Source organism: Chelonia mydas, chromosome 1 (genome assembly GCF_015237465.2).
Source record: "Chelonia mydas isolate rCheMyd1 chromosome 1, rCheMyd1.pri.v2, whole genome shotgun sequence".
NCBI classification, from domain to species: Eukaryota; Metazoa; Chordata; order Testudines; family Cheloniidae; genus Chelonia; species Chelonia mydas.
In genome coordinates this window covers 89,876,049-89,895,722 of record NC_057849.1, presented here as the reverse complement: position 1 = coordinate 89,895,722, position 19,674 = coordinate 89,876,049, and the positions used below count along the sequence as shown (strand labels likewise).

General features: G+C 40.8%; 1 long non-coding RNA gene across 2 annotated transcripts in view; it reads left to right on the top strand.

The window, feature by feature from the left end:
• Positions 1 to 5,279: 5,279 nt before the first annotated feature.
• Positions 5,280 to 19,674, top strand: part of LOC122462070 — a 34,037-nt gene continuing 19,642 nt past the window's right edge. The window contains exons 1-2 of one of the 2 annotated variants that reach the window (XR_006284411.1): positions 5,280 to 5,481; positions 14,234 to 14,332. This is a non-coding gene — a long non-coding RNA (uncharacterized LOC122462070). Of the gene's footprint in view, positions 5,517 to 14,233; positions 14,333 to 19,674 lie in introns of both variants that reach the window. The other variant, XR_006284412.1, reaches the window with a different exon arrangement.

Genomic DNA, 19,674 nt, shown 5'->3' with positions numbered 1-19,674 from the left:
GTACAGTGCCATAAGTAAAATTCCTGCAAGCTGCATGGAAACTTTTTAAAGACATCATAATAGAGGCCCAACTTAAATGTATACCCCAAATTAAAAAAAAACAAAAAAACATAGTAAGAGAACGAAAAAAGTGCCACCATGGTATGCAACAAAGTAAAAGAAGAAGTAAGAGACAAAAAGGCACCCTTTAAAAAGTGGAAGTTAAACCCTAGTGAGGAATATAGAAAGAAGTACAAACTCTGGCAAATGAGGTGTAAAAATATAATTAGGAAGGCCAAAAAAGAATGTGAAGAACAGCTAGCCAAAGACTAAAAAAAAATAGCATTTTTTGTTTAAGTTCATTGGAAGTAGCAAGCCTGCCAAACAACGAGTGCTGCCACTGACGAATCAAGATGCTAAAGGAGCACTCAAGGATGATATGGCCATTGTGGAGAAACTAAATGAATTCTTTGCATTGATCTTCATGGCTGAGGATGTGAGGGAGATTCCCAAACCTGAGCCATTTTTTTAGGTAACAAATCTGAGGAACTGTCCCAGATTGAGGTGTCATTAGAGGAGGTTTGGGAACATATTGATAAACTAAACAGTAATAAGTCATCAGGAGAAGATGGTATTCACCCAATAGTTCTGAAGGAACTCAAATGTGAAATTGCAGAACTATTGCCTGTAGTGTGTAACATACCATTTAAATCAGCTTCTGTACCATATGACTGGATTTTTAGTAAGGGCTCCAGAGGTGATCCTGGCAATCACAAGCTGGTAAGCTTGACTTCAGTACTGGGCAAATTGGTTGAAACTATAGTAAAGAACAAAATTGTCAGACTCACAGATGAACAGAATGTGTTGGGGAAGAGTCAACAAGTTTTTTGTAAAGGGAAATCATGCCTCACCAATCTACTAGGATTGTTTGAAGGGGGTCAACAAGCATGTGGACCAGGTATATATAATAAGACAGAAAATATCATATTGCCTCTATATAAATCCATAATGCACCCGTATCTTGAATACTGCATGCAGATATGGTCACCCCAGCTCAAAAAAGATACATTGGAATTGGAAGAGGTTCAAAAAAGAACAACAAAAAATGATTAGGGGTATGGAACGGTTTCCGTATGAGTAGAGATTTATAAGACTGGGACTTCTCAGCTTGGAAAAGAGACGACTCAGGGGGGATATGATAGAGGTCTATAAAATCATGACTGGTGTGGAGAAAGTAAATAAGGAAGTGTTATTTACTCCTCCTCATAACACAAGAACTAACGATGACCAAATTAAATTAATAGGAAGCAGGTTTAAAACAAACAAAAGGAAGTATTTCTTCACACAACACACAGTCAACCTGTGGAACTCCTTGCCAGAGCATTTTGTGAACACTGAGACTATAACAGGGATCAAAAAAGAACTAGATAAGTTAATGGAGGATGGTATCCCTAGCCTCTGTTTGCCAGAAGCTGGGAATGGGTGACAGGTGATGGATCACTTGATGATTACCTGTTCTATTAACTTCCTCTGGGGTACCTGGTATTGGCCACTGTCGGAAGACAGGATACTGGGGTAGATGGACCTTTGGTCTGATCCAGTATGGCCATTCTTATGTTCTTAACTTGTTATTCTTATTTACTTACTTTCTCAGATGCAGTTGTCTTGTTTGTGGAAGGATTGTTTTATTTGTGTTTTGAGCAAGTAAATTATTAATTTCCAATACAGGTGTGTAATTACAGCAAAATCAATGTTTTCGCTCATTGAAAATACTTTTAAAACTAGAATATTAGGATACTTATCGATGTGATAACAAACAAAGTAAATTAAAATTGCTGAGCTAGTCACATTTACCCAGGGCACTGGTATAATCACAATGGGTTAAGAATGTTAATTATTCACAGGAACAAACAAGATTGTGAGTTCTGTAGATCTACTAGCATGAATAACTCCTCACCAATGAGAATGATAGATTCACCATCTGTAAGAGTTGGAGCCTTAGTTACTTCACTTTTGTCCTTCTGATTCTATCTTCTCACCAGAGAATATTACCAACGGTTATGATGATATAGTGCCATAATTTTCCATGGCATTTTTCAGTGATCAAAAATATATTTACTTCAGAATGTACAATAGAGGCTGCACTGACATGGCTACTTTTTCCAAAGGCTTGGGTAGGTCTAGATTCTCAAAAAGTTAAGGCATGCAACTGGTGTGTAAGATATGCAGTAAATAGAATAGCTAATACATATACATACAACTACCTTAAGTGTAGGTGTGTAACAAGGTCTTGCCTGAACCAGTATTGGTCTCTAATGTTGCTTTAGTTTCCCCTTCTTGTGAGCTTGTGCAAATCAAATAACACCCCTGCTTGTGGGCTGGTTTATTAAACCAAAACAAGTCAGACATCAATTAAATCTGTCTCCCACTCCACAAGTTCTTCAGTCCCTTGCTGGACTCAAAAGTCCCCAAACCCAGGTCCTGCTGCATGGCATTTCCTTCCCTCTCAAGACTATTGCCCTTCTTAAATTTTCTGCTCCTGCCCATCACTGAAGATAGCTCTCTCCAGGCCTTTCCATCTGATTGGCATGGAGAGATTAATGCCCCCTACTGCAAGTCATTCCAACCAGGCCTTTTCATCTTGCTGGTGTGGAGAGACACTTCTCTGCTCCTCTTTGATCCTGGATACCTTCTGAAATTCCTGCAATATTATCCCTGCATTTCTCTTTCCCTTGGATCAAAGCTACAAGCCCCAACTCTTTCTCAGCTCCCCACATCTCTTTGAGCAGGTGAGCTCTACCAGGACCCCTCTGGACTTCCTTGAGGAGAGTTTCCTTAGATCAGGGGACGGCAATCTTTCAGAAGTGGTGTGCCGACACTTCATTTATTCACTCTAATTTAAGGTTTTGTGTGCCAGTAATACATTTTAACATTTTTAGAAGGTCTCTTTCTATAAGTCTATAACATATAACTAAACTATTGTTGTATGTAAAGTATATAAGGTTTTTAAAATGTTTAAGAAGCTTCATTTAAAATTAAATTAAAATGAAGATCTTACCAGTTTAGTGTGATCCTTGCCCTTACTTTTCCTTGCTGAGTTTTCCAATGTCTGGCACATATTTGGATACTTTAAGTTGCACACAGGCTTCTGAGTGATCAGTTGTTAACCGGCTCCGAGAGGGACAGAGGACAGATTTCATGTGTGAAAATACCTGTTCACACAGGTATGTGGATCCAATTGCTGAAAGCATTGCAAACTCAATTTTCTTCAAACAGTTAAATTTTACTGGCAAGGACATCCAGCAGGTCAGAATAGAGGCCCCATTATCTCTCCGGTAGCTTCAAGTGCACTCCGCAGATCTCCAAACTTTGATGCCCACAATTCTGAGTTTTTTAACTGAATGAACTGCATTTTGAAATCTTCAACACCCATCCACTGAAATACAGACAAATCCAAGTAGCTGTCGTTGAACTTCTCAGGTTTAATTAGAAAAGAAAGCATTGGGCCAAATCACTGGAAATCTTGAAATCTGTCAGAAAATTCTGATTCCAGTTCTTGCATGTACATTCTAATCTCAACATCAAACACAGTGTGCTGTTCCATATGGTGTGATAGTGATGTAAGCAGCAAATCAGGACTTAAAAATATCCCAGTACAGTGGCGCTGGAACAGTTTTTAAAGTGGGGGTGCTAAGTTGTTCCCCCTCTTGCCCCTGTCTGCACCCCTCACTGACCCAGCTGGGGGCAGCTGCAGAGCCCCGGGCCTGCGGCCGGGACCCCAGGCCAGCAGCAGAGCTCTCCAGACCTGTGGCCGGGACCCGGGGCCGGCAGTGGGCTGAGCAGGGCCCACGGCCGGAACCCCAGCTGGCAGAGGGACAGGGGCTGGTACCCCATGCCAGCAGCGGAGCTCCCGGGACCGGTGGCCAGGACCCGGGCAGTGTGAGTGCCACTGAAAATCAGCTCGCATGTCACCTTTGGTACACGTGCCATAGGTTGCCTACCCCTGCCCTAGACCTTTCCTAGCCCCTTATTTCCCATCTTTCTGAGATCCCCTCTTATAGGAACTCTCAAGTTGGGCTTACATTATGTGATGCCTAGTCACCTGACCACCACTAGCCCAAGCACAAACCCATTACGTGGGACCAGATAACAATCATAGATAGGGCGGAGCCTATATCCCTATCTTTGGATAATGTGCAAATCAGGTAATTGCACATATAGATGGACAATTCTAATCAATTATACCTGCAAATTTTGAGCCTAGATTTTTTGAAAACCTCTCTCACACAATACGCGCAGCTTCAGAAATATCCATACAGAAAATTGCATTTGCATACGCAAGTGGGAATGTACTTCCAGAATTACTGGGCTTTTGCATGTGCAAATGTTAATTTACATGCACAAATGTAGGAGGTTTTAAGATACAGCAGGTGTACACATTAGTGTCAATATATGCAAACACAAAAGAAGTCACAGTCATTTAAAGTCTAAGAGCATATGTAATTTTCCTGGCATCTCCATCTAAAACTCCTCTTGGTGTAAACCACAAAATATTCTGGGCTATAATCTGGCTTTTATTGGCAAAGTCATAAAGAAGGAGTGGAGCTATAGTGAGAAGAATTTCCCTTCGCTATCCTGCCTTCTTAAAACAGATACAGGGAAAAATATTCTCATCAATGTTTCTTGTGGCTGTTCCATAATGTACAGCCATAAAGCAGCAACCTGGAACACCGATATTCACTCCATCAAAGAATTACTATATATTGCATACAAAGCATGCCATATAAGATAACATATGAAAAGTTGCAATCTGCAGAAACCCATTGTTTTGTCAAAATATGTATATCATTAGTGTCTATCAAGTTATGAGATTTTTCTGTATGGTTGTTACTAAAATATGCTTTAAGATGACTAGTGACATTCAGAGGAGGCAAACCACTCCCAGGGGGGTGTTCAATGACCATTAATCAGCAGGGGCATTGTAATCAAGGGATTTACAATTCAATAACAGTTGTGCAAGCACCAAACAATGGGGACTGCTCAACCCTATGATTCAGTAACACAAGACCATACCAGAGGTATTGCTCAACCCCGTGACTCAGCAAAGCCCATCAGGACATGTCTTGGCTAGTATTTTCCAGGCACATGGACTGAGGGTATAAAATAAGGGACAGAGGTATTGTGTCATCACCTTTCTCCTCCTCCACCTATGCTGGAAGCAACAAGAATCTGGAAAAACAAAGATTTCAACTGTGGAGACTGGTCACAGGTTTAAGGAGAGGCTTGCATATTGTAATACAGGAGGACCAGGGAGCAGTGGGAGAGTGCTAGAGGGGAAATATATAAGCTCAAGGCTAATGAAGGCGTGGTTCCCTGTAGACTAGGGAAAGTGGCTGCAGGTTAATTGGAGCACCTGCAGTCAATTAAGGCCCTGTTAGGAGCCTAATAAACCCCCCTGCGTCAGGCAGACAAGGGAAGAGGAGGAAGGACTAGAGCCTGGAGGTGTGTTGAGTGATTTGGAAGACCTGAGAATTGGAGTAAGGGAGACTTTGCCCAGCAGGATAGGGAGACTCCCTTCCCCTGAGCATCTAAGGACTGAGGGCAACCCCACCTAAGGGGGATGAGGATAAAAAACGCACAGGGCTTGAGAGGGGCTGGGATTTAGAGCAAGGAGCAAACCCAGACCCCCTCCCCTGCTTCCCTCCTCTATCACCTTCCTGGGCTATTAGCGGGGCCCTTGGCACTCAAGAGCGGGGGCAAAGGGTGGCATCTTACCTCCTTGCCAAGAAAAGTGCAGGACCCACCAAACTAAAATTGGCCATCTTCCCACAGTATTAAGAACTGTAACATCTAGTGGGGTGAAAAAACTGGTTGATCTAAATACTGCCTAGTGTAATAACATTTAAGATTTAGCCTATGCACTTCCCTTTAATTTATTTGGTAACTATCTCTGACCTTTTATGCCTACCATTTATAATCATTCAAAATCTATCTTTCTGTAGTTAATAAACCTGTTTTTTATTTTACCTAAAAGTTTGTTTTGGTTGAAGTGTTTGGGAAACCTCAGTTCAGTTCACAAAAGCTTGTGTATGTTCTTTCTATATTGAGGCAGGTGACAACTGGGTATTAAATGTACACTGGTCACAATTCTGACCAGGGCAAGATGGTATATTCCATAGATGCAAGGATGATGGTTTGGGAGAGTGGCTGTTGTCTTTCTATGTGAGATTCTTGAGTGGCTCAAGGAGCATTCATGTAATGTAGCTGGGTGTTTGGCTCCACATGCTGTTGTGTTGAGTGATAACAGCAGCTGGAGGGGTTTGCTACTTGTCACTAGCAAAGCATGGTGAGAAAGAGTTAAGGGGGCACAACATTATCCCAGTTCCAGGTTGTACCTCGGGTATCCCGATACAGTACATCCATTCGCTGCCTCTGGTAGCTGCTTATGGACACTGCATTTGAAGCAGACTGTCTGTGTCCCGATGGGGATGAGAAGCAATAGTTCTGAGTACATTAGCTGGTCTCCATTCAAACACATAGGGGTTAGAGAAGTGGTGGGCAACCTGTGGAACCACAGCCACTGGAATCTGCGGGCAGACAGTAGATGTAAACAAGCTATCTCGTGGCCTGCTCGTGGATTACACTGATGGGCTGTGTGTGGTCTGTGGGCCGCAGGTTGCCCACCACTGGGTTAAAGTGTCAGGTCACAATTGTGCTTGGCTCCTCCATGGCTTCAGTGTGGAAAGCAAAGAAACAGCCTCCTTACAATTTTTCGTTCTTTAGCACACTCACAAAAGGTATAATTTAGCCATCTAGGTGGACTCCAACCTCTAATGCAGAGGTGGGCAAACTATGGCCAACGGGCACATCCAGCCCACGGGACCCTCCTGCCCTGCCCCTGAGCTCCTGGCTTGGGAGGCTAGTCCCCAGTCACTCCCCTGCTGTCTCCCCTCCCCGACAGCCTCACCTCGCCATGCCGCTGGTGCAATACTAGGGGTGGTGAGCTCCGGGGGCAGCGCAGCTGCAGAGCCTGGCCTGACCTGGTGCTCTGTGCTGTGCGGTGACGTGGCTGGCTTCAGCCACCGGTGGTCCAGGCAGCACGGTGCAGGGGGTTGGAAGAGGGCAGGGGAGTTGGGGGAGGGGCATGGACAGGGGTCAGGTGGTCAGAGGGCAGGGAACAGGGGGGTTGAATGGGGTATGGGTCCTGGGGGGGGCAGTCAGGAAGGAGAGGAGGGGTTGATGGGGGGGCAGTCAGGGGTGGGCGTTCCGGGTGCAGTCAGGGGACTGGGAGTGGATGGGGTAGGGGTACCGGAGGGGCCATGAGGGAACGGGGGTTGGATGGGGCAGGAGTCCAGCGGGTGGAGGTGGCATCAGGAGGTGAGGAGCAGGGGGGCAGTGGATCCGGGGTGGTGCTGGGCCACGCCTGGCTGTTTGGGGAGGCACAGCCTCCCCTAACTGGCCCTTGATACAATTTCCAAAACCCGATGCAGCCCTCAGGCCAAAAAGTTTTCCCGCCCCTTCTCTAGTGGCAACTCTGTGTAATTAACCTATATAGGTTGAACAGGAATGAAAAGAGAAATTTGCAGTATTGTGCCAACAATACAAAGAGCTCAGAATCCCAGTAACAGATTGTTTCATTAAGAACTCCCTCTGTCCTAGAAGGACAAATGTTGTTCAACTTAAAACACATCTGACATCTAGTGCTAGCAGCATAATGTAGGATTATTACATATTATAGTAATTTTACTGCAATCTCAGTGCAATTACCAATGACTAACATATTTGTTCTTCAGTTTAAAATATGCATTTAAATTATTAAATACTATGATGATTGCCACAATACATTTGTACTGATCTTATTTACATAGGGATATTAAACAAGGTCCAGGTCCAAGAGATAAGAGTTTTCCCATTAAAGATTTATTGAAGATTTAAACAAATGTCGCTACCTTGGGGCCAGTCAGCAAATCTATCAAAGAGGCAAATCTAGGAGGAAACATACATAATTAAATACACAGTTGATAAAAACATACAACTCTTGAAATAATATATTTTAATTACATACCATAGGTGGCTTTTTCAAATCTAAGGAAGGTTGGAAGCCTTTTGATAGCTTCATAACTATTTTGCTCTTTAACCTGCCTGCTAGCATCCAGTCAAATAGTTTGGGCCATTAATCTTGAAATAGCCTTGGAGGATTTATTCTGAAGTCAAATTATTTTGCTAAAAGGTTTTTGTAATGTTTGTAGAACACCAACAGGATGGGATAATTTTAAAGAAAATTACCCTTTCAGTTTAATTACATTTTTTTTTCTGTTTAGCTGGAAACATGGAACAGAGGTGAAATGGCTAAAAAATGGAAAACAGAAAACATTCTGAAAGGGAAAAAAAGTAGTGGAAATTGAGTTTTCATTAACTTTTGGTTAGTTTTCTTTGACAGACTTTGATATGTTGAGCTGGATCCTCAGATGGTGTGAATTGGTGTAGCTCCATTGATGTCAATTGAGCCAGGGTGACTTACATCACCTAACAATTTTGTCATTGGTAGGTGTTTTTTGGGGGTTGTTTTTTGGCTTCTTTGTATGTTTTTGTTGCAAAACAACTCCCTCTGTTTATAGAATGGAGAAGTGGCAAACACACCAATGGTTTTGGGGCCCACTAGCTCCATCTGTATTGGTTGTGCAGAGGACAATATTCTTTCATGTCATCACTTACTATGATAATAGCAGTTAGAAGATCAATGGTAGAACTAGGTGGTTTTGTGGTTTGGTAGGTAACAGGATACAGAGCTCCTAGTCACCTAAAGTTCATTATGTCAGAAAGGTACTGATTATGATTGATTACCATTTGATGGCTGTTTGATTATCTATCTAATCTTAAAGGTTCTCAAACCCTTTTCACTGGCTGGCTCACATTTTAATAGGGAACGTTGGAGTTATCTCAGAAACCAGGTACCCTTCCATTCACAAATTCATGGACTACACATCACCATCTCGCTCATTTTAACACAACTTAAAAAAAAAATCTTCTTGCTTTTAAAAAATTAAATAGGCAGCAAATAAGATGTCCTTCATTTTTAGATTTTCAGTTGCAAAAATAAATTAGCTTGGAGTGAATTAAAGCAGAAAATTAGGTATGGGCAATAACTTGTCTCAGTAGGTGATATGATCTACTACATAATGCACAAGAGACACTGTGAAAATCAAAATGTATTAATGCTTTAAAAAAAGCATTAAGCCAATGATGGATCTGATCTAAGATCCAAGACTTCGGTACTCCTTACTTTGGGAGGAGTTTCAGATTTAGAATTTGGATATGGCCAAGTTATAACCCTGAATGTGAACATTGCTAGACTTTCCAGTTACTATAGTGGGATTTTGGATCAGGACGCTAGTAAACAGCACAGCTAGTAAAGGCTATTTACAGCCCAATTTAGAATCACCCTACCTAATCAGATTTCTTCTCACACATTTCCTAACAAGTTGAAACTGAGAAAATATTTAAAAAAAAAAACCCATAAAATCTCTATTTGTTTACCCTAAATTATTTATTTGTTCAAGCTTTAAGATATGAGTGATCTATTTTAGACCTATAGACTTAGATACATTCATAGAGGAATGGATGCTTTGAGAACTTCCAGTGAATTGTGATGGAAGTATTCAGAACTGAATAGACCAAAACACTGTTCACATGATCAATACATGGTAGAAATTCTAAGTAAAACTCTTTTTCTCCTTCTCTTCTTGCATTCTAAAGAATGTTTTTACTTGTGAAACATCTGGTACGTGAAGAGATATGGAGCCTGTGCTTGAACCAAAACCAGAAAATTAAGTTTAAAAATTTCTAATTAGCTCTGGGCCTACAAGGTTGGGTGGAAATTAGAGGAAAGTCTTTTAACTAGTTTCGAAAGAGGCTATGTGTTACCGAAGAGATCTCAGGAAGTAGGATAATGAGCTCTCTGAATTTGAATAGGCACTTTTATAAATAAAACTTTCAGTTTTGAAGAATATTTTTCAGTATACTTCAGTATAGGAGTTATTTTAATAAACCCTCTTCTTTTGTAAGAAAGGCAGATTTACAAGCATCCTGCCAAACACAGGGTAGGATAACAAGGAAAGATATCAAAAGTGAATTGCTAAAGATAGAGAATTTTAATTAAAACTAAAAATTATATATTAAGATTATTGAGTTAGTATTAAAGCTAGAATGTAAAATGATATAAATACATAATAAATGGCTCTTGCATAAAATCTAATATGAACAGGAGTCTATCTACTCTCCAGTGAGCTGATCACAATTTTTTACCTGTGTATATGGTAAAATGAATGATGTTTTGGCAGTGCTAATGGTGTCTTGTAGCTTTTTTCTCATCTATGGGAAATATTTCAGTTTTGGCCCAATTACTTTTAGTGCTTTTGAATGAAGTATTATATTTTCTGCATTGGATGTTAAGGAAGTCATTGTTTCTTCACCCTCATTAAAGTTGAGATTGTGGCTCTGATATGACTGCCAAGAGGAATAAAACAACACACACACACTCCCCCGTACATCTTGCCTCCATCTCAGCTCCAAGCATGAAGATGAAAACCGTGATCCTACAGGCTCTACTTCCCTTCACAAGCAAGTGGGGAGGGAGAGAGTGAATGATGTACAGGAGCATAGCTCAGTCCTCCTCAACAAAGCAATAGCCTGTGGCTCTGGCAGGGTATAAGGGTTAAGCAATCTTATGTTTTGCTCTCCCTAGATCAAGGTTAGAGAAGAGAAGGAATTCCGGCTTTCTGATTCCTAATTCCTTGCCTGGGCTGTTCCTTATGTGGTACAATTACATATTGTCCCTTATGCAGAACTAGAATTAAAGACTCAGTTTAGCTCTGAGTTACATGATGCATATAAATTTTGAGACTAATTGACAAAGGTACATTTTTAGTTTAATAGTAGTTAGTAATAATTACTATATACATTACCAACGCAATCGACAGTAGTTTGAGTTAGTTTTAAAATAGTCAGCACTCTGAAAGTCCAACTTCAGCACACAAGACCAAATCCTAAAATTCTTTCTCAATCAGTGGAAGCCTCGCCTGAGTTATGACTGAGTAAAGATGTCAGGATTTGGCTTCCCATGCGTAAAGAAGATAAAAAGGGAACAAACAGATCCCCATCCCTCTTTTGCAAGTTACCATTAACAAGAATAAAAATATAAAAAGTTGTCATTTGTTCTGAGCAGACGCTGTACTTAGCACTGGAGAAAAGACAGATACAGGACAAGACATAGATTAAAAGTATATACTAAGACCTCAAACCAGAAAAAACTTACATACATTCTTAACCTCAAGTCTATTCATGTGCTTGAAATTAAGCATGAGTGCAAGTCCTTGTAGGTTCAGAGCCTAAAGATGTTGGATCATATTAAAGAAGTTCTGTATTAAAATCACAAATTAGTTTGATTCCCCATAGTTTAAATCCCAGGATATTACTAATTAAGAGGTCTCATGGGTTTTGGTGCTGTTTCTCTCCCTCTACGTGTGAAACTTGCAAGCTGCTAATTGTGTTAGTACATTCTAAGACAGAGTCTGTTCTCAAAGCATTTCTTTGTAACAACAACTACTCACAGAGAGAGAGAGACTCAAAACAATACGCTGTAACAACAGAAACGGCACCCAGAGACTCCCCGCCCTTTTGTTGTATTCATCTCGCTTTGTTAACAATTGTGATTAAAATACAAATAGAGGATGTATGTGGATGGATGCTTGGTGTGGATAATAACTGAATGATCAGGGAGGTGCCAGCCTAAGAATCCGGTGTCCATTGGCTGAAGAAGGTGTCAAGTGGAAATAACCAGAGGACCCCCAGAGGGCAGACTGGAATCCACCCAACAGCCTCAAGGATGGGAGAACCAAAGAACAAGATAACATCTGGCAGCACAGAGCCATCAGGAATGTGCCATCTGCTGATTGATTCAGCAACAGCATGATGAAGCAATTCCCATAGACTGGCATAGGAAGAAATTGTTATAAAAATGGACTCTAGAAAGTGAGAACTTTGGGGTCTGATTCTGCAACCCAACTTCCAGGAGCATCAGATGAGCATCTGACAAGGCCCTGCTCCCTCCTCATGTCCAGGCCACCTGGCCCGTGGCTTGGCATGAGCTACTCTAAGGCTGGTAACTATGATAACAACCTTGCAGAACCTGTGTGTGTATGTATGAATGAGTGAATAAATATGAAATTGAATGGAATGTTATAGCTATAACTAGCTGCTTACTATGATTCTTTCTGTATTCACAATAAATGTGGCATTTTGCCCTTTCCCCTTTAAGATCCTGCTGGTTTTTATTTTATTGGTATAACAGATACCAATTCTAATAACAGACATTCATGTCCATATACTTAATCACCTGCAGAGTCGAGTGGAGTGGAGGCAGGGCAGGGGCTGGGGGCAGGGCAGGGGCTGGGGGCCTGCTGCATTGGCACAGGACAGCCAGCATACAGCTCCCTTTATCCTTGCTCCTCCTTTTCTGAACCTACCAGAGACATAGAAAGGGGGTGGGCAATTGCCATTTAATTGTTCTATGCCAATCAGAGAACTCTCCAATGGGAGTTTCTCTTGTGTATCAGGAGAATCAGGCCAATGAATTCTCATCACATTGCTGTGAGTTAAATAGTGTACCCATTATACAGATAGGGGAATTCAGATACAGAGAGTTCAAAGGCCACATTTTCATACTCCATAAGGGTATTGTGAAGATCAGTTAATGTTTGAAAGTACTGTACAACTTGTAAAGTGCTGTAAATGCTAGGAATTGAACTTCTACAATTTCTACAGTTACTATTAGCTGTACAGGGTAAGACATAGACATAAAACCACATTCCTGCTCTGGACAACACACTAACCTCTAAATTGATCTCAATTGAACTATTCACATGACTTAATTTATTCCCATGCATTTTTGCAGACTCTTGCTAAGTACTGAAGAAGAGAGTTTATCAGAAAGACCATGACACCTTCTTTAGTTTGACTTCCACCACTGATCTCTCCATTCTATCTACTCTTGCCCTTGAGCCAAAATGGAATCAGGAAGCAATGAGAAAAGTCAGAACAAAATGCATATGTAAATTCACAATGCTTATCACATGATATTTATTTGTTGTATCCCACTTATACCCTAATGCCATTGCCTGTTGTCATCGCTCTTTGTAGTATGTCTTATTTAGACTATACACTTTTCATGGCAGGGATCTGGTCATTATTAAGTGTTACATAGAATTATTTATTCGGTTCCATAAGCTTAATAAATGTTTTGCTGTTGCAAAGAATGGTGCTGCTTCTTAATAAGGAAATATTATAAGTAGTAACTTGTTTTAAAAATTGAGAGCACTGATGTGTCATAACTGTTGCAGCACAATTTCCACAGGCTGGAGAAATCAAGTAGATAAGTACAAGCACTGTAATGCTTGTAGTTATCACCACTGATAGTGAATGTGAATATGTACACCATCACTTAATAAAGTGTGAGTTAACATACTTCTGGCAGAATGGGGTTGAATTTGTTCTGTTTTTCAATTCAGTAGAAAGGTTTCAGACTCATGAGGAAAATATTAATGTCTCGGGAAAATTTATTTCCATGAAATAATTTCTTAAATGTGTAGGCGGTTTCAACAAAACTGCACTTTGAAAGAGGAAAATAAGCAGCAGAGAATTCTAATACATCTTCCCTTGGATACCATGAGCTTTCATTAGAATCATAGGTATTTCCTCTGCTAAAAAGAAATGTAATTTCTTATAGAATTTCCATGATATAGAGTTGTGTGATAGCTGGGTGTATCCCAGCTTTGAATTTTGAATACAGCTGTAGTCTATGGGTTTTAATATAATTCATAAAATATAAGGGCTTGAATCGACTATTGCTTATATTGCTTAGCATGAATGGAATTGCACTAGTTAAATAAGAAAAGAATCAGGATTTTAACATCTTGAACTCAATAGGACTATTCACATGGATAACTGCCTTTGGGACAGGGCTTATGCTCTATTTATTTTAATGTGCTGGTTGATTGTAATCAGGTAGTGGCTTCCCTTTCAGACAAGAAGCAGTAGAATGATGGTATGTTGCTGAAACAAGTCAACAAGTGTGAGGATAAAAGCAGGAATACTCAAATTGTAACTATTTTTGGTAGCTGAATTTGATCCACACCTGTTTTTAACACTCTGAAATATTTTGTTATATTGTTTTTCTTTCTCCCTCTTCTGGTAACAGAGCCAATATCCAAACATTTGGAGGTTTCCCCTTCCAGCGTACACGTGTGACTCTTCAAGAAGATTGAATATGTGAGGACTTGCCAGTGATGGCTATGCGGTATGAAAACCACTGTTATCTCTCTTATTTTTTATTTATATTTTTAAAGTAAAGATCATCAAAATCAAAGGTGACTTCCCTACTTCCCTTTCAAACCTTCCTCTTTTTCTGAACCCTCGACCTACTGTAACTTTACTACCTCCCATCTCAGGAGTCACCACTACCCTCTCCTGGTTCCTTCCCCCTCACAATATAGGTTTCACACAAGCATACTCTGTATCCACCATCTTCAGAAAGCAAACCCTTCATCTTTCCCACCCATCAATTTTTTTAAAAAAGCAACTTTCTGTGATGAGTTACCATTATCTTAGGATACTCAAGGTTTTCAGTTCAATATTACTGCACTGGCTGACCATTAGCCTTTCCTTTTGTGGGCAAGGTGTGCATAGAATGAGTCCTTCTACCATTGATTATGATTACAACATATCTTCCAGATATCATAGCGTGCAGATATTGGTTCCGGAATTTTTTTTCTTTCATTCTACCCTCTTTAATTCAATGGGAATGGTAGTGATCTATTTCTGTCTTTACATTCTGTGTCAATTCTGAATCCTAACGGGGATTGCCTCATTAATGTACTAGTGTTGACCTCTATCTTTGCTGGTCAAGCTCATGGTAAGTTATGAGTGAGGGTGGGCTAGTGTGTGTGTCATCCTGAGAGATTTATGGTTGATTTCTGAAGGTGGTGAATGATGGTGAGGGCTACAGTAAGTGGCTATTTGCATTTGGAGTTATTGTGTGTGCTGGTTGTTTTGTTGTACTGGAAATCCTGTGTTGATGTGTATCAGAGAGGGTTGTACTGGGGATTTTGTGTTGATTTGTACAGGCGGTGAATAAGTGGTGTATGCTAGGCTGGGAGGCTATATGTCTTTGGGGTTGTGTGTGATGGATTTATTCGTGTGTGGGTATTTCTGAGAAAATGAAAGAGTTGGGCCAAGTATTCTGCCATCTGTATAATCTCCCTAATCTCCCTCATAAATCCAATGAAATAGTTGCATGCAAATTATCAGTGAAGAAAGTGGTGATTGGTTGAGTGGTTTAGGACTCTTGGCATGACATAGGCACATGCTTTGTTGTCATTTGGGTGTAATTCATCACGTCAAAATGGCTGAGAACTTGAAAATTGGACAGTAGAGACAGTGACTCCCCCTGCTGATTGTACTTGTTGATGTTCTAAAAATGAGCTCTCAACCATGCTTATAGCTGTTTCCGTTGCTTCACACTGACTCAAGGGATATTCCAGGCTTTGGGTGACACAGGTGACAATACTGGAATCTTACCATGCCTTCTGTTAACTGCAATGAGGAATGTTCTTGATTGTTAGTTGCACACACAACTGTACACACCTTGTATGCTTATATCTACCAGATACCCAAATAGTAGACAAAATATTTGTTTTTAGTAAAGGGTGCTTGAGTGTGGGGGGTTAATTGTAGAAAGAGAAACTGAATTTATCCTTCTTGCTGCTTCCCTCTTCATCAAAATCTCTGAGAAGAAAGTTAGATGAATATATGTTTCATCTTGGACATGTTACAGATTAATTTTGAAATAGTGAGGTGCTCAGCACAGACTGGATTAATCAATGATTTGTCAATTTGTCATGATGCCATTAGCAACATGGTACTCAGCTATCCACAAACCTGATGCAGTCTCATATGATTTTGAAGCCCTAGCATTTCTTCTTGCTGCTTGCACTGTGGGTGTTTTGTCGCCACCAGCTTTATTTATAATTTGGTTGGTATATTTAACCGAATAAACTTTTTTTTAAGCTATGTCAACTTCCTCACATTAGCAATGTATCTTAATGCATTAAACCACCATGTAAGCTAGTAGAAGAAATAAAAGCAGCATCTTTCAGAAAGTCATAAGGATTAATTAGAAAACAATTAAATAAAATACATCAAAACAAAAACCTTGGGCAATACTCTGAGATTGTTTTTTTTTTTAAACAGAACTCCACTGATTTCAAAGAAGCCTGCTTAAAAATGGATGACCCTATATGTCCTTTCATTACTAACCCTCTATAAAACAGAGATATTTGTAGTTATCAATAGAGATACATTAATAATACATTCCCAACTCTTGGAAATTAATGGGTTAATAGTCATTTGATAAGCCACTCATCAAATTCTGTCCTCAGTTTATTCAGTGTGAAACTGGAGTTACTGCAGTTTCACAACAGTGTAAATGAGAGCAAAATGTGGTTCAAAATATGTAAAACATGACAAGATTACTAGGGCATTAGAAGGGCATTATTAGGATTCTTCCTTCTTTGCCTTGCTGGAAATCAGTGCTTTGTAGGACCTGCCCAGTAGGACATAGCTACTGATTCTTTTATAAATGGTTAATTTTCCTTGGATTCCTTTTTATCTCCTGTGCCTGGATGTGGTTATTTAGTTACTAATTTTATTATTCTAGAAAAACAAACACAACAACAATTTCTTCTTCCACTTGGCTGTTTTGAAAATAACCTTGAACTAAATTGTGTTCTAGCCTTTCTAGCTCCAATAAAAATGTCAATTTTTAATTTCTTAAGCTCCTCGTCCTTGCCTTCAAGGCTCTGTGCAACATTACCACCCCTTCCCCCCTCCCCCCGGCCTGTAAAATCTCTGCTCTTATTTCCTCGTGTCCCACTTTGCCCCATTTGTTTCACAAATAATGCCAATTTCATTGCTCCCTTTATCTCCTTTCTTCACTCCATTCATGACTTCTCCAAGGCTGTCCATATTTTAAAATTGCACTCTTCTTTCAGTGCACTGGGTTTACTCTCTAAATCCCTCCTGAAAAATCAATTTATGCAATACAGTTTAAAAGCAGTATCTCATGCCAGCATTACCCCCAACGTAATTATTGAAAGGGTATTACATCCACTTTCTGTGTCTTCCATTGGTTGCTCATTGGTTGCCTTTTATAGCCAAATTCTGTAAGCCTTTCACCCAGTGGTGAGCTGGAGCTGGTTCGCGCGAACCGGTTGTTAAATTTTGAAGCAGTTTTAGAACCGGTTGTTAACCCGCTTCCCTGCAGGTGGCGCTGAGGCTTTGATGGGCTCCGGCCGGGAAGTGATGTAATTCGTTCTCCGGCCACCGGGGGCGCTGCAGGAGCCATGTGCGCTGCTGCCTGGCCCTGGGCACGAGCCCTGTTGCTGCCGCTGCTCCCCTGACCCTGGGGCTCCTGATGCTACCTCGTGGGTCCCCGGCTACTCTGCTGGGCCTGGGCTGCATCCTGCTGCTCTCCTCATGAGTACCCACCACCCTGCCCGCAGCCAGCCCCTGCCTCCAGCCACCCGCACCCCTGCCTGCACCCAGCCGCACCCCTGCCCTGCCCACAGCCAGCCCCTGTCTCCAGCCACCCCAACACCCCCTGCCTGCACCCAGCCCCTGCCGCACCCCCTGCCCTGCCTCCAGCCACCCCCGCACCCCCTGCCCTGCCTCCAGCCCCTGCCGCACACACCCCCTGCCCTGCCCGTAGCCAGCCCCCAGCCCCCAAAATTAGGGATGCACAGAGGCCACCATGCCCTACTACTTTCCTGCATGCAGTAAAGGAGGAATGGACAATCTCTCTGAATGTGAGATGTGCACCAGACTTTATCATGCTTCTGAAGTGCTTTGAGATCCTCGGATAAAATTGCCAAGTATTAATAATAAATAAATAATTATAATAATCAATACATTAATAAATAATAATACTACTATATTACAAACAAGAAGTTTTATTTTATTAAATGCAACTACTTACTTATATTAAATAACAGAGTCATTGGACCAAATCATGGCATAGCTTCCAATGTGGCACATGGAAATAAGGAGGTTCGAACTCATACAGACTCCTCATTTCTCCCTTGTGCCTGCTACCTGTGTCACTGGTGGCAGTGTGGCAGAGGAAGCAGGCTCTGCAGATACCCTACTCCCCATCCCTTTCCATCAACCTATGGTGTGTGGAGAGAAGAATGTAGGGTATCTGTGCCTGTGCACTGGAGCAGCAGGAAGACCAGGAGGAGATTCTGACAGCTAAAGTCATAACCTTTCTTCTTGCTGCTCCAACGGCAGCATACCAATATGCTACCCCTAACTGTACAGTACAACCTCAGACATATGAACACCTGGGAAATGGAGGCTGTTCATAACTCTGAAATGTTCGTAACTGGGAACAAAACGTTACGTTGTTCTTTCAAAAATGTAGAACTGAACATTGACTTAATACAGTTTTGAAACTTTACTATGCAGAAGAAAGATGCTGCTTTCCCTTTACTTTTTTAGTAGTTTACAGTTAACACAATACTGTACTATACTTGCTTCCCCTCCCGCCCCCTCCCCATCTCTGGTGCTTCCTGATTATGTACTTCCTCTTCCAAATGAGGCATGTGGTTGACTGGTCAGTTCATAACTCTGATGTTCATCACTCTGAGGCTCTACTGTATGTGGATTGTTAAATCACAATGTAGCCCTCTCTTTGGAAAGCATAATTATTTAAGTAGCTGATTCAGAAAACAATTTGCATGTGATTAGCTTTACTCAAGTGAGTACCACCACTGCTCAAAGTGTTTTACTTAGGTCCTGATTCTGATCTCACACTCACACACCTCTATGTAACACCATTGCAATCAATGGAGTTGCTCCTGCTTTTCATACTTCCAAGAAGAGATAGGAGAATTAGTTAAATGATGTTCATGAAGCATTTTGAATATGTAAAGTATTGGGCTTCTACTTTTTAAAAATAATTTACTGTGTATGACTTACCCTAGGTCACACACAGTAAATGATAGGCATAAACCCTGACAGTCCCAGTCTTTGCTTGGAACACAAGACAGCATTCCGAATATTGAAGCTCTAAACTTGTTTTAAGGCATTAAGAGTCAGGTAAATCAAAGCAAAGGCTTAACATTTGTTCTTCAGAATATATATCTTTGGAGAAAGTTTATAAAATATGTATTGAGTAGATGGTAAATATGTATGAAAGTATGTGCTATTAATACCTAATATATGTGCTATTAATACCTGCTGCCTTCAGTTGTGATTTTGTTGTTCTCAGCATCAGATCCAGGAAGGCAAAGTTTGAGTGGGTGGATGGAGGTGGCCTACTGATGCCTTTCTGAGGACGGCTGAATTATTTTTTTAATATTAAATGTTTTTAATTATGTAAGTGCACCCAGAGGCTTGGACATAAATTGGTTATGTCTCAAATGGAGACAAGTGCTGGGTAAATTACACAGCTGGACAGTTGACACAAGACGTCTATTCCTTTATCTTCATAACTACAGGCCTCCACTACATGTATATATCCCTTAGCTGTTTATAATATTATTTCGTTTCTCTTTTCTTTTGTAAATTGAATTATATCTGCTT